Raw genomic sequence first — 15,811 nt, 5'->3', positions numbered from 1 at the left:
ACATGATCATACCTAGATATTCTCATAACCATGCTCAATTCTGTCAATTGCTCAATAGTAATTTGTTCACCCACCGTAGAATACTTATGCTCTCGAGAGAAGCCACTAGTGAAACCTATGGGCCCCGGGTCTATCTTTATCATATTGATCTCCTTACTTAGTTATTTACTTTGCCTTTATTTTACTTTGCATCTTTATCACAAAAATACCAAAAAGATTATTTATATCATATCTATCAGATCTCACTCTCGTAAGTGGCCTTATAGGGATTGACAACCCCTATTTGCGTTGGTTGTGAGGATTTATTTGTTTTGTGCAGGTGCGAGGGACTCGCGCATAGCCTCCTACTGGATTGATACCTTGGTTCTAAAAAACTGAGGGAAATACTTACGCTACTTTGCTGCATCATCCCTTCCTCTTCGGGGAAAACCAACGCAGTGCTCAAGAGGTAGCAAGAAGGATTTCTGGCGCCGTTGCCGGGGAGGTCTTCGCAAAAGTCAACATACCAAGTACCCATCACATACCCTTATCTCCCGCATTACATTATTTGCCATTTGCCTCTCGTTGTCCTCTCCCCCACTTCACCCTTGCCGTTTTATTTGCCCTCTCTCTCCATCCTCCCTCTCTTTCTCTATTTGCCTCTTTTTGCCCGTTTGCTTGTGTGTTAGTTTGCTTGCTTGTCACGATAGCTCAAGATAATACTAAATTGTGTGACTTCACCAATACCAACAACAATGATTTTATTAGCACTCCGATTGCTCCTCTTACCGATGCCGAATCTTGTGAAATTAATACTGCTTTGCTGAATCTTGTTTTGAAAGATCCGTTTTCCGGCCTTCCTAGTGAAGATGCCGCTACCCATCTAAATAGCTTCGTTGATTTGTGTGACATGCAAAAGAAGAAAGATGTGGATAATGATATTGTTAAATTGAAGCTATTTCCTTTTTCACTTAGAGATCGTGCTAAAGCTTGGTTTTCGTCTTTGCCTAAAAATAGTATTGATTCATGGAATAAGTGCAAATATGATTTTATCTCTAAGTATTTTCCTCCCGCTAAGATCATCTCTCTCAGAAACGACATTATGAATTTTAAGCAACCTGATCAGGAACATGTTGCACAAGCTTGGGAGAGAATGAAATTAATGATACGTAGTTGCCCTACTCATGGTTTAAATTTGTGGATGGTTGTTAAATTTTTTATGCCGGATTGAATTTTGCTTCTAGAAATCTTTTAGATTCGGCCGCGGGAGGCACTTTTATGGAAATCACTTTAGGAGAAGCTACTAAACTCCTAGATAATATTATGGTTAATTATTCTCAATGGCATACTGAAAGATCTACTAATAAAAAGGTGCATGCGATAGAAGAAATTAATGTTTTGAGTGGAAAGATGGATGAACTTATGAAATTATTTGCTAATAAGAGTGTTTCTTCTGATCCTAATGGTGTGCCCTTGTCTACTTTGATTGAGAATAATAATGAATCTATGGATGTGAATTTTGTTGGGGTAGGAACAATTTTGGTAACAACGCGTATAGAGGAAATTTCCATCCTAGGCCTTATCCTAGTAATCCCTCTAATAATTATGGTAATTCCTACAACAATTCTTATGGAAATTACAATAAGATGCCATATTATTTTGAATCTAATATTAAAGAATTAATTACTTCGCAAAAGAATTTTAATGCTATGATTGAAGAAAAATTGCTTGAGATTGATGATTTGGCTAGGAACGTTCATAGAATTTCTCTTGATGTTGATTCTTTGAAACTCAGATCTATTCCACCTAAGCATGATATCAATGAGTCTCTCAAAGCCATGATAATTTCCATTGATGAGTGCAAATAAAGAACTGCTAGGATGCGTGCTAAGAAAGATGCCTTTATAAGAGCGTGTTCTTCTAGTTCCTATGAAAACAAAGATGAAGATCTAAAAGTTATTGATGTGTCCCTATTAAATCTTTGTTTTTCAATATTAATCTTGATAATGATGGGACTGAATATGATCCACCTTTACCTAGAAGGCGTTCCAAGAATTCGGAATTTTTTGATCTTGATGCTAAAATTGATAAAAGTGGGATTGAAGAAATTAAAACCCTAGATGTTGCTAAACCCATTATTATGTATTTCAAGGAATTTAACTATGAAAATTTCTCTTTGATTGATTGTATTTCCTTGTTGCAATCTGTGCTAAATTCTCCTCACGCTTATAGTCAAAATAAAGCGTTTACTAAACATATCGTTGATGCCTTGATGCAATCTTATGAAGAAAAACTTGAATTGGAAGTTTCTATCCCTAGAAAACTTTATGATGAGTGGGAACCAACTATTAAAATTAAAATTAAAGATCATGATTGCTATGCTTTATGTGATTTGGGTGCTAGTGTTTCCACGATTCCAAGAACTTTGTGTGATTTGTTAGGTTTCCGTGATTTTGATGACTGCTCTCTAAACTTGCACCTTGCGGATTCTTCTATTAAGAAACCTGTGGGAAGAATTAATGATGTTCTTATTGTTGCAAATAGAAATTATGTGCCCGTAGATTTTATTGTTCTTGACATAGATTGCAATCCTTCATGTCCTATTATTCTTGGTAGACCTTTCCTTAGAACGATTGGTGCAATTATTGATATGAAGGAAGGAAATATTAGATTCCAATTTCCATTAAGGAAAGGCATGGAAAACTTTCCTAGAAATAAATTTAAATTACCTTATGAATCTATTATGAGAGCCACTTATGGATTACCTACCAAAGATGGGAATACCTAGATCTATTCTTGCTTGTTATGCCTAGCTAGGGGCGTTAAACGATAGCGCTTGTTGGGAGGCAACCCAATTTTATTTTTATTCCTTGCTTTTTGCTCCTGTTTAGTAATAAATAATTTATCTATCATCTGTTTTGGTTGTGTTTTTTGTGTTTAAGTAGTGTTTGTGCCAAGTAGAACCGTTGGGAAGACTTGGGGAAAGTCTTGTTGAACTTGCTGTAAAAAACAGAAACTTTAGCGCTCACGAGAACTACTGCCATTTTTATTTGTAAAGTGATATTTAGTTAATTATTTTTGCAGATGATTAATAGATAAATTCCTCACGTCCAGAAATTTATTTTAGAATTTTTGGGGTTCCAGATCTTGCGATAGCTACAGATTACTACAGATTGTTCTGTTTTTGACAGATTCTGTTTTTCTTGTGTTGTTTGCTTATTTTGATGAATCTATGGCTAGTAAAATAGTTTATAAACCATAGAGAAGTTGGAATACATTAGGTATAACACCAATATAAATAAATAAGGAGTTCATTACAGTACCTTGAAGTGGTCTTTTGTTTTCTTTCGCTAACGGAGCTCACGAGATTTTCTACTTTAAGTTTTGTGTTGTGAAGTTTTCAAGTTTTGGGTAAAGATTTGATGGATTATGGAACAAGGAGTGGCAAGAGACTAAGCTTGGAGATGCCCATGGCACCCCCAAGATAATCTAAGGACACCTAAAAGCCAAAGCTTGGGGATTCCCCAGAAGGCATCCCCTCTTTCGTCTACTTCTATCGGTAACTTTACTTGGAGCTATATTTTTATTCGCCACATGATATGTGTTTTGCTTGGAGCGTCTTGTATTATTTGAGTCTTTGCTTGTTAGTTTACCACAATAATCCTTTCTGTACACACCTTTTGAGAGAGCCATACATGATTCGGAATTTTTTAGAATACTATATGTGCTTCGCTTATATCTTTTGAGTTATATAATTTTGCTCTAGTACTTCACTTATATCTTTTAGAGCACGGTGGTGGTTTTTTTTATATAGAAACTATTGATCTCTCATGCTTCACTTAGATTATTTTGAGAGTCTTTAATAGCATGGTAATTTGCTTAAAATCCTAATATGCTTGGTACACATGATTAATAATAAAACTTTCTTATGAGTGTGTTGAATACTATGATAAGTTTGATACTTGATAATTGTTTTGAGATATGAAGATGGTGATGTTAAAGTTGTGCTAGTTGAGTAGTTGTGAATTTGATAAATACTTGTGTTGAAGCTTGTGATTCCCGTAGCATGCACGTATGGTGAACTGTTATGTGATGAAGTCGGAGCATGATTTATTTATTGATTGTCTTCCTTATGTGTGGCAGTCGGGGACGAGCGATGGTCTTTTCCTACCAATCTATCCCCCTAGGAGCATGCGCGTAATACTTTGCTTTGATAACTTGGTAGATTTTTGCAACAAGTATATGAGTTCTTTATGACTAATGTTGAGTCCATGGATTATACGCACTCTCACCCTTCCACCTTTGCTAGCCTCTCTAATACCGCGCACCTTTCGCCAGTATCATACACCCACCATATACCTTCCTCAAAACAGCCACCATACCTACCTATTATGGCATTTCCATAGCCATTCCGAGATATATTTCCATGCAACTTTCCACCGTTCCGTTTATTATGACACACTCCATCATTGTCATATTGCTTAGCATGATCATTTAGTCGACATCGTATTTGTGGCAAAGCCACCGTTCATAATTCTTTCATACATGTCACTCATGAGTCATTGCATATCCCGGTACACCGCCGGAGGTATTCATATAGAGTCATATTTTGTTCTAAGTATCGAGTTGTAGTTGTTGAGTTGTAAGAAAAATAAAAGTGTGATGATCATCATTATTAGAGCATTGTCCCAGTGAGGAAAGGATGATGGAGACTATGATTCCCCCACAAGTCGGGATGAGACTCCGGACAAAAAATAAATAAAAAGAAAGAAAGAAAGAAAGAAAGAAAAAAGGCCATAAAAAAGAGAGAGAAAAAGCCCAAATAAAAAAAATGAGAGAAAAAGAGAGAAGGGACAATGTTACTATCCTTTTACCACACTTGTGCTTCAAAGTAGCACCGTGATCTTCATAGTAGAGAGTCTCTCATGTTATCACTTTCATATACTAGTGGGAATTTTTCATTATAGAACTTGGCTTGTATATTCCAATGATGGGCTTCCTCAAATTGCCCTAGGTCTTCATGAGCAAGCAAGTTGGATGCACACCCACTTAGTTTCTTTTTGAGCTTTCATATACTTATAGCTCTAGTGCATCTGTTGTATGTCAATCCCTACTCACTCACATTAATATCTATTGATGGGCATCTCCATAGCCCGTTGATACGCCTAGTTGATGTGAGACTATCTTCCCCTTTTTGTCTTCTCCACAACCACCATTCTATTCCACCTATAGTGCTATGTCCATGGCTCACGCTCATGTATTGCGTGAAGATTGAAAAAGTTTTGAGAATGTTAAAAGTATGAAACAATTGCTTGGCTTGTCATCGGGGTTGTGCATGATTTAAATATTTTGTGTGGTGAAGATAGAGCATAGCCAGACTATATGATTTTGTAGGGATAACTTTATTTGGCCATGTTATTTTGATAAGACATAATTGCTTAGTTAGTATGCTTGAAGTATTATTATTATTATGTCAATATGAACTTTTGTCTTGAATCTTTCGGATCTGAATATTCATACCACAATTAAGAAGAATTACATTAAAATTATGCCAAGTAGCACTCCGCATCAAAAATTCTGTTTTTATCATTTACCTACTCGAGGATGAGCAGGAATTAAGCTTGGGCATGCTTGATACGTCTCCAACGTATCTATAATTTTTGATTGCTTCATGCTATATTATCTACTGTTTTGGACATTATTGAGCTTTATTATCCACTTTTTATATTATTTTTGGGACTAACCTATTAACCGGAGGCCCAGCCCAGAATTGCTGTTATTTTGCCTGTTTTAGGGTTTTGAAGAAAAAGAATATCAAACGGAGTCCAAACGAGATCTGATATTCATTTTCTTTGAAACACTAAAATAGGCATAAAACAACAAATCTGGGCTGGGCCTCCGGTTAATAGGTTAGTCCCAAAAATAATATAAAAGTGGAAAATAAAGCCCAATATTGCCTAAAACAGTAGATAATATAGCATGGAGCAATCAAAAATTATAGATACGTCGGAGACGTATCAAGCATCCCAAGCTTAATTCCTGCTCGTCCTCGAGTAGGTAAATGATAAAAACAGAATTTTTGATGCGGAGTGCTACTTGGTATAATTTCAATGTAATTCTTCTTAATTGTGGTATGAATATTCAGATCCATAAGATTCTAGACAAAAGTTCATATTGACATAAAAATAATAATACTTCAAGCATACTAACAAAGCAATTATGTCTTCTCAAAATAACATGGCTAAAGAAAGTTATCCCTACAAAATCATATAGTCTGGCTATGCTCCATCTTCCCCACACAAAGTATTTAAATCATGCACAACCCCGATGACAAGCCAAGCAATTGTTTCATACTTTTGATGTTCTCAAACTTTTTCAATCTTCACGCAATACATGAGCGTGAGCCATGGACATAGCACTATAGGTGGAATAGAATGATGGTTGTGGAGAAGACAAAAAGGAGAAGATAGTCTCACATCAACTAGGTGTATCAACGGGCTATGGAGATGCCCATCAATAGATATCAATGTGAGTGAGTAGGGATTGCCATGCAACGGATGCAGTAGAGCTGTAAATGTATGAAAGCTCAACAAAAGAAACTAGTGGGTGTGCATCCAACTCGTTTGCTCACGAAGACCTAGGGCATTTTAAGGAAGCCCATCATTGGAATATACAAGTCAAGTTCTATAATGAAATATTCCCACTAGTATATGAAAGTGACAACATATGAGACTCTCTATATGAAGAACATGGTGCTACTTTGAAGCACAACATATGAGACTCGCTATATCATGGTGCTACTTTGAAGCACAAATGTGGTAAAAGGATAGTAGCATTGTCCCTTTTAATTTTTTTATTTGGCCTTCCCTTTTTTTGGCCTTTCCTTTTTCATATTATTTTTTAGGACAATGCTCTATTGAATGATGATCATCACACTTCTATTTATTTACAACTTGATGATACAACTCGATACTAGAACAAAGATGACTCTATATGAATGCCTCCGGCGGCGCACCGGGATATGCAATGGTGCATGAGTGACAAGTATGAAAGAATTATGAACGGTGGCTTTGCCACAAATACTATGTCAACTACATGATCATGCTAAGCAATATGACAATGATGAAGCGTGTCATAATAAACGGAACGATGGAAAGTTGCATGGCAATATATCTCAGAATGGCTATGGAAATGCCATAATAGGTAGGTATGGTGGCTATTTTGAGGAAAGTATATGGTGGGTTTATGGTATCGGCGAAAGTTGCGCGGTACTAGAGAGGCTAGCAAAGGTGGAAGGGTGAGAGTGCGTATGATCCATGGACTCAACATTAGTCATAAATAACTCACATACTTATTGCAAAAATCTATTAGTCATCGAAACAAAGTACTACACGCATGCTCCTAGGGGGATAGATTGTTAGGAAAAGACCATCGCTCGTCCCCGACCGCCACTCATAAGGAAGACAATCAATAAATAAATCATGCTCCGACTTCATCACATAACGGTTCACCATACGTGCATGCTACGGGAATCACAAACTCCAACAAAAGTATCTCTCAAATTCACAACTACTCAACTAGCATGACTCTAATATCACCATCTCCATATCTCAAAACAATTATCAAGTATCAAACTTCTCATAGTATTCAACACACTCATAAGAGAATTTTATTATTCTTGAATACCTAGCATATTAGGATTTTAAGAAAATTACCATGCTATTTAAGACTCTCAAAATAATATAAGTGAAGCATGAGAGTTCATCTATTTCTTCAAAATAAAACTACCACCATGCTCTAAAAGATATAAGTGAAGCACTAGAGCAAATGACAAACTACTCCGAAAGATATAAGTGAAGATCAATGAGTAGTCGAATAATTATGCAACTATGTGAAGACTCTCTAACATTTAATAATTTCAGATCTTGGTATTCTATTCAAACAGCAAGCAAATCCTAACAAAATAAATTGACGCTCCAAGCAAAACACATATCATGTGGCGAATAAAAATATAGCTCCAACTAAAGTTACCGATGAACGAAGACGAAAGAGGGGATGCCTTCCGGGGCATCCCCAAGCTTAGGCACTTGGTTGTACTTGAATATTACCTTGGGGTGCCTTGGGAATCCACAAGCTTAGGCTCTTGCCACTCCTTATTCCATAGTCCATTGAATCTTTACCCAAAACTTAAAAACTTCACAACACAAAACTTAACAGAAAACTCGTAAGCTCCGTTAGTATAAGAAAATAAATCACCACTTCAAGGTACTGTAATGAACTCATTATTTATTTATATTGGTGTTAAACCTACTGTATTCCAACTTCTCTATGGTTTAGAAATTATTTTACTAGCCATAGATTCATCAAAATAAGCAAACAACACACGAAAAACAGAATCTGTCAAAAACAGAACAGTCTTTAGTAATCTGGATCAAACGTATACTTCTGGAACTCATAAAATTCTAAAATAAATTGCTGGACCTGAGTAATTTATCTATTAATCGTCTGCAAAAAGAATTAACTAAATATCACTCTCCAAATAAAAACGGCAGCAATTCTCGTGAGCGCTAAAGTTTCTGTTTTTGACAGCATGATCAACAAGACTTTCCCCAAGTCTTCCCAAAGGTTCTACTTGGCACAAACACTAATTAAAAGCATAAAAACACATCTAAACAGAGGCTAGATGAATTATTTATTACTAAACAGGAACAAAAATCAAGGAACAAAAATAAAATTGGGTTGCCTCCCAACAAGCGCTATCGTTTAACGCCCCTAGGTAGGCATGGTGATTTCAATGATGCTCATATAAAGGATAAGAATTGTAACATAAAGAGAGGATCATGAAGAATATGACTAGCACATTTAAGCCTAACCCACTTCTTATTCATAGGGATTTTGTGAGCAAACAACTTATGGGAACGAGAATCAACTAGCATAGGAAGGTAAAACAAGCGTAACTTCAACACTTTAAGCACATAGAGAGGGAACTTGATATTATTGCAATTCCTACAAGCATATGTTCCTCCCTCATAATAATTTTTAGTAGCATCATAAATGAATTCAACAATATAACCATCGCCTAAAGCATTCTTTTCATGATCTACAAGCATAGAAATTTTATTACTCTCCACATAAGCAAAATTCTTCTCATTCAAGACAGTGGGAGTATCATAAGAGACTTGGATACTATAAATTGTTTCCACATTAAAAGAGTAATGTTCAGTAAAGGGGTAACCATAATCATGACAAGTTTTATAAATATAAACCTCACTACTTTTTATAGCATATGTATCATCACAATAATTATCATAAGTAGGAGGCATGTTATTATCATTATGAATTTGCATATCAAAACTTGGGAGACTAAAAATATAATCTTCATTAAGCGTAGCATCCCCAAGCTTGGGACAAACATTAATTGCAGCAAATATATTCTCAAATATGTCATCCTCATCAAACATAGCTTCCCCAAGCTTGGGCCTTTTCGTATCATAAGCATAATCACTCTCATCATTAATAGCATGGATAGCACCAATAGTATAGCAACTATTATATTCTTCCAAGCAAGTGCCAAAAAGATTTTCAAGATCATAAGAAGTATCATTATCTTCCCAATCATAATCATCACAATAAGCAATAGGCATAACGAGATCATCATCCAGTGTATCATCTTTATTTTCATGAGGCACAACAATAATAGGAGCAACTTTATTTGGGAGAGATACCTTTTTACCTCTCTTCCTTTTTCTTTTCTTCATATTCACATCATGTGTGAGTTCAATCCTCCTTTTGGAGCTCCTTATTAATGAGATTGGTTGAATAGAAGGCTCCTCCTCGTTACTTGATTCATCATAAGAAATGATAGGAGGATATTGGGAAGTCTCTTCCCTTTCATTAGTATTCTCTTCATCCTCTATTTGTTTTCTTTTCTTTATGTAATTGGCAATATAAGGATTTTCAATGCAATTCACCGCACAATACATATAAACCTTCTCTAGATCAATATCGAGGAATTTCTCAAGGTTATATTCTGGAATATGCTTAGTTTGACGTTTCAATTCTTCATAACCCAAAAGCAAACTTAGTTCATTATAATGCGCAAGGGAAATCAATTCATCACAATTTTTGGACACGAATCGGTCATGAAACAATTTGCATTTGATATTTAAATGACCATGTTCATTGCAAAGTTCACAAGTACGGTAAAGATATTTTAAAATTTCAGCACTCACATCAAGACTTTCTTGCAACAATTTAGTTTCTAAATACTTATGCCTCTTGCAATATCTATCTTCCCTATTTGGTGTGTACTTGCAAACCCAGTCTACCCCACAAAAATTGACATGTTTATAGGAGGCATTTTCATCATAACTAGTGCAATCATCATTAGTATTATGGATATTCAAAGAATTTGTACTAACAACATTGCAATCATGCTCATCATTCAAATATTTAGTGCTAAACATTTTATAGATTTCCTCTTCTAGCACTTGAGCACAATTATCCTTTCCATCATACTTACGAAAGATATTAAAAAGGTGAAGCATATGAGACAAACTCAATTCCATTTTTTATAGTTTTCTTTTATAAACTAAACTAGTGATAAAACAATAAACTAAAAGACTTGATTGCAAGATCTAAAGATATACCTTCAAGCGCTAACCTCCCCAGCAACGGCGCCAGAAAAGAGCTTGATGTCTACTACACAACCTTCTTCTTGTAGACGTTGTTGGGCCTGCAAGTGCACAGGTTTGTAGGACAGTAGCAAATTTCTCTCAAGTGGATGACCTAAGGTTTATCAATCCGTAGGAGGCGTAGGATGAAGATGGTCTCTCTCAAGCAACCCTGCAACCAAATAACAAAGAGTCTCTTGTGTCCCCAACACACCCAATACAATGGTAAATTGTATAGGTGCACTAGTTCGGCGAAGAGATGGTGATACAAGTGCAATATGAATAGTAGATAATAGTTTTTGTAATCTGAAATAATAAAAATAGCAAGGTAGCAAGTGATAAAAGTGAGCGTAAACGGTATTGCAATGCGTTGAAACAAGGCCTAGGGTTCATACTTTCGCTAGTGTAAGTTCCCTCAACAATACTAACATAATTGGATCACATAACTATCCCTCAACATGCAACAAAGAGTCACTCCAAAGTCACTAATAGCGGAGAACGAATGAAGAGATTATGGTAGGGTACGAAACCACCTCAAAGTTATTCTTTCCAATCAATCCGTTGGGCTATTCCTATAATTGTCACAAACAGCCCTATAGTTCATACTAGAATAACACCTTAAGACACAAATCAACCAAAACCCTAATGTCACCTAGATACTCCAATGTCACCTCAAGTATCCGTGGGTATGATTATACGATATGCATCACACAATCTCAGATTCATCTATTCAACCAACACATAGATCCTCAAAGAGTGCCCCAAAGTTCTACCGGAGAATCACGACGAAAACGTGTGCCAACTCCTATGCATAGGTTCCCAATGTCACAAAACCGGCAAGTTGGTCACCTTAACATACATCAAGTGGCACGTGGTATCCCATTGTCACCACAGATATCCACGGCAAGACATACATCAAGTGTTCTCAAATCTTTAAAGACTCAATCCGATAAGATAACTTCAAAGGGGAAACTCAATTCATTACAAGAGAGAAGAGGGGAAGGAGAAACATAAGATCCAACTATAATAGCAAAGCTCGCGATACATCAAGATCGTATCATCTCAAGAACACGAGAGAGAGAGAGATCAAACACATAGCTACTGATACATACCCTCAGCCCCGAGGGAGAACTACTCCCTCCTCGTCATGGAGAGCACCGGGATGATGAAGATGGCCACCGGTGAGGGATCCCCCTACGGCAGGGTGCCGGAACTGGGTCCCGATTGACTTTTGGTGGCTACGGAGGCTTCTCGCGGCGGAACTCCCGATCTATCTTACGTTCTGGAAGTTTTAGGGTACATGGGTATATATGGGTGCAGGAGGTACGTCAGGGGAGCCACGAGGGTCCCACGAGATAGGGGTCGCGCTCTAGGGGGGGGGGCCCACCCTTGTGAGCACCTCGTGTCTCCCCTGACGTGGGGTCCAAGTTCATCAGGTGTGTTTCCTTCCAAAAATAACTTCTCCAGTTGATTTCGTTCCGTTTCGACTCCGTCTGATATTCCTTTTCTTCGAAACACTGAAATAGGCATAAAACAACAAATCTGGGCTGGGCCTCCGGTTAATAGGTTAGTCCCAAAAATAATATAAAAGTGGAAAATAAAGCCCAATATTGCCTAAAATAGTAGATAATATAGCATGGAGCAATCAAAAATTATAGATACGTTGGAGACGTATCACTCCCCCTCTCTTGTGGAGAACTATGCGATGTAATCTTCTTTTTGCGGTGTGTTTGTTGAGACCGATGAATTGTGGGTTTATGATCAAGTCTATCTATGAACAATATTTGAATCTTCTCTGAATTCTTTTATGTATGATTGGTTATCTTTGCAAGTCTCTTCGAATTATCAGTTTGGTTTGGCCTACTAGATTGATCTTTCTTGCAATGGGAGAAGTGCTTAGCTTTGGGTTCAATCTTGTGGTGTCCTTTCCCAGTGACAGTAGGGGCAGCAAGGCACGTATTGTATTGTTGCCATCGAGGATAACAAGACGGGGTTTTCTTCATATTGCATGAGTCTTTCCCTCTACATCATGTCATCTTGCTTAAGGCATTACTCCGTTTTTAACTTAATACTCTAGATGCATGCTAGATAGCGGTTGATGAGTGGAGTAATAGTAGTAGATGCAGGCAGGAGTCGGTCTACTTGTCTCGGACGTGATGCCTATATACATGATCATACCTAGATATTCTCATAACTATGCTCAATTCTGTCAATTGCTCAACAGTAATTTGTTCACCCACCGTAGAATACTTATGCTCTCGAGAGAAGCCACTAGTGAAATCTATGGGCCCCGGGTCTATCTTTATCATATTGATCTCCTACTACTTAGTTATTTACTTTGCCTTTATTTTACTTTGCATCTTTATCACAAAAATACCCAAAATATTATTTATATCATATCTATCAGATCTCACTCTCGTAAGTGGCCTTATAGGGATTGACAACCCCTATTTGCGTTGGTTGCGAGGATTTATTTGTTTTGTGCAGGTGCGAGGGACTCGCGCGTAGCCTCCTACTAGATTGATACCTTGGTTCTCAAAAACTAAGGGAAATACTTACGCTACTTTGCTGCATCATCCCTTCCTCTTCGGGGAAAACCAACGCAGTGCTCAAGAGGAAGCAACCCCCAATAGATCTACGGGTTACACGCCTTTCTTCATGGTCTACGGAGCAGAGGCAGTTCTCCCCAGTGACATCCCTCATGATTCGCCTGATGTGGCGGCTTATGTTGAAGCTGATAATGAAAGAGCATGTCAGGATGCACTTGACTTATTGGATGAGAAGCGTGATACGTCCATTTTGCATCATGCTTTTATATCGATATTTATTGCATTATGGGATGTTATTACACATTATGTCACAATACATATGCCTATTCTCTCTTATTTTACAAGGTTTACATGAAGAGGGAGAATGCCGGCAGCTGGAATTCTGGGCTGGAAAAGGAGAAAATATTAGAGACCTATTCCGCATAGCTCCAAAAGTCCCGAAACTCCACGGGAGTCATTTTTAGAATATACAAAAAGTATTGGGCGAAGGAAGCACTAGAGGGGGCCACCTACCATCCACGAGGGTGGGGGCGCGCCCTACCCCCTGGGCGCGCCCCCTGCCTCGTGGGCCACCTGGCAGGCCTCTGGTTCCCATCTTTTGCTATATGAGGTCTTTCGTCCAGGAAAAAATCATAAGCAAGCTCACGGGACGAAACTCTGCCACCACGAGGCGGAACCTTGGCAAAACCATTCTAGGGCTCCGGCGGAGCTGTTCTGCCGGGGAAACTTCCCTCCGGGAGGGGAAAATCATCACCATCGTCATCAGCATCGATCCTATCATCAGGAGGGGGTCAATCTCCATCAACATCTTCACCAGCACCATCTCATCTCAAACCCTAGTTCATCTCTTGTATCCAATCTTTGTCTCAAAACCTCAGATTGGTACCTGTGGGTTGCTAGTAGTGTTGATTACTCCTTGTAGTTGATGCTAGTTGGTTTATTCGGTGGAAGATCATATGTTCAGATCCTTTATGCATATTAATACCCCTCTGATTATGAACATGAATATGATTTGTGAGTAGTTACGTTTGTTCCCGAGGACATGGGAGAAGTCTTGCTATAAGTAGTCATGTGAATTTGGTATTAGTTCGATATTTTGATGAGATGTATGTTGTCTCTCCTCTAGTGGTGTCATGCGAACGTCGACTACAAGACACTTCACCATTGTTTGGGCCTAGAGTAAGGCATTGGGAAGTAATAAGTAGATGATGGGTTGCTAGAGTGACAGAAGCTTAGACCTAGTTTATAAGTTGCTTCGTAAGGGGCTGATTTGGATCCATATGTTTCATGCTATGGTTAGGTTTACCTTAATACTTCTTTTGTAGTTGCGGATGCTTGCAATAGAGGGTTAATCATAAGTGGGATTCTTGTCCAAGGAAGGGTAGTACCCAAGCACCGGTCCACGCACATATCAAATTATCAAAGTACCGAACGCGAATCATATGAACGTGATGGAAGCTAGCTTGACGATAATTCCCATGTGTCCTCGGGAGCGTTTTCCTTTATATAAGAGTTTGTCCAGGCTTGTCCATTTCTACAAAAAGGATTGGGCCATCTTGCTGCACCTTATTTACTTTTATTACTTGTTACCCATTACAAATTACCTTATCACAAAACTATCTGTTACTGAGGGATTCCTGGATTAGGGGGTCTCCGGATAGCCGGACTGTTGGACTATGAAGATACAAGATTGAAGACTTCGTCTCGTGTCCAGATGGGACTCTACTTGGCGTGGAAGGCAATCTAGGCAATACGGATATGGATATCTCCTCCTTTGTAACCGACCTTGTGTAAACCTGACCCTCTTCGGTGTCTATATAAACCGAAGGGTTTTAGTCCGCAGGACAACAATCACAACATACAATCATACCATAGGCTAGCTTCTAGGGTTTAGCCTCTCTGATCTCGTGGTAGATCTACTCTTGTACTACCCATATCATCAATATCAATCAAGCAGGACGTAGGGTTTTACCTCCATCAAAAGGGCCCGAACCTGGGTAAAATATTGTGTCCCCTGCCTCCTGTTACCATCCGGCCTAGACGCACAGTTCAGGACCCCCTACCCGAGATCCGCCGGTTTTGACACCGACATTAGTGCTTTCATTGAGAGTTCCGCTATGCCGTCGCCATCAGGAAGGATGCCTCATCCCGTCTTTAAAGATGGCACTGTTGCTAAGGGAGCTTTGGCTATCGGCCAAACTCTCCGACTAGGTGGTTTTCTTATGACCGCCTGTTCGGCTGCCGCGCTGACGATGACTTCTCGGGTCATCGAAAGCAATCTTCACGTCAACTCGGAACTCGCCGAGCAGTTAGATCCAATAGAGCTCTCTTCCCTGAACGAGCTCTTGGCTCGCATCGCCGCCCTGGGAGTCGCTACAGACTACGATCAGATTGGGCCTAAACCCGATCTGAGATAGATCAACTCTACCCAGGTCACCCATCACGTTGCAGTGGTGGAGGAACAATGCGGCAACCCTTTATCTATCTTAAGGACTAGCTATGTCCGGATTCCCGATCCCTCCAAGCCGGATACCCACAGAGGGGAGGACGTCACTCAAGACCTGAACCTAGAGTTAGGCAGCGGGCTAGACTTATTGGAAAACCTCCAAG

This window comes from Triticum urartu, chromosome 3 (genome assembly GCF_003073215.2).
Source record: "Triticum urartu cultivar G1812 chromosome 3, Tu2.1, whole genome shotgun sequence".
Lineage (NCBI taxonomy): Eukaryota > Viridiplantae > Streptophyta > Magnoliopsida > Poales > Poaceae > Triticum > Triticum urartu.
Note: the sequence above shows the minus strand (reverse complement) of the source record.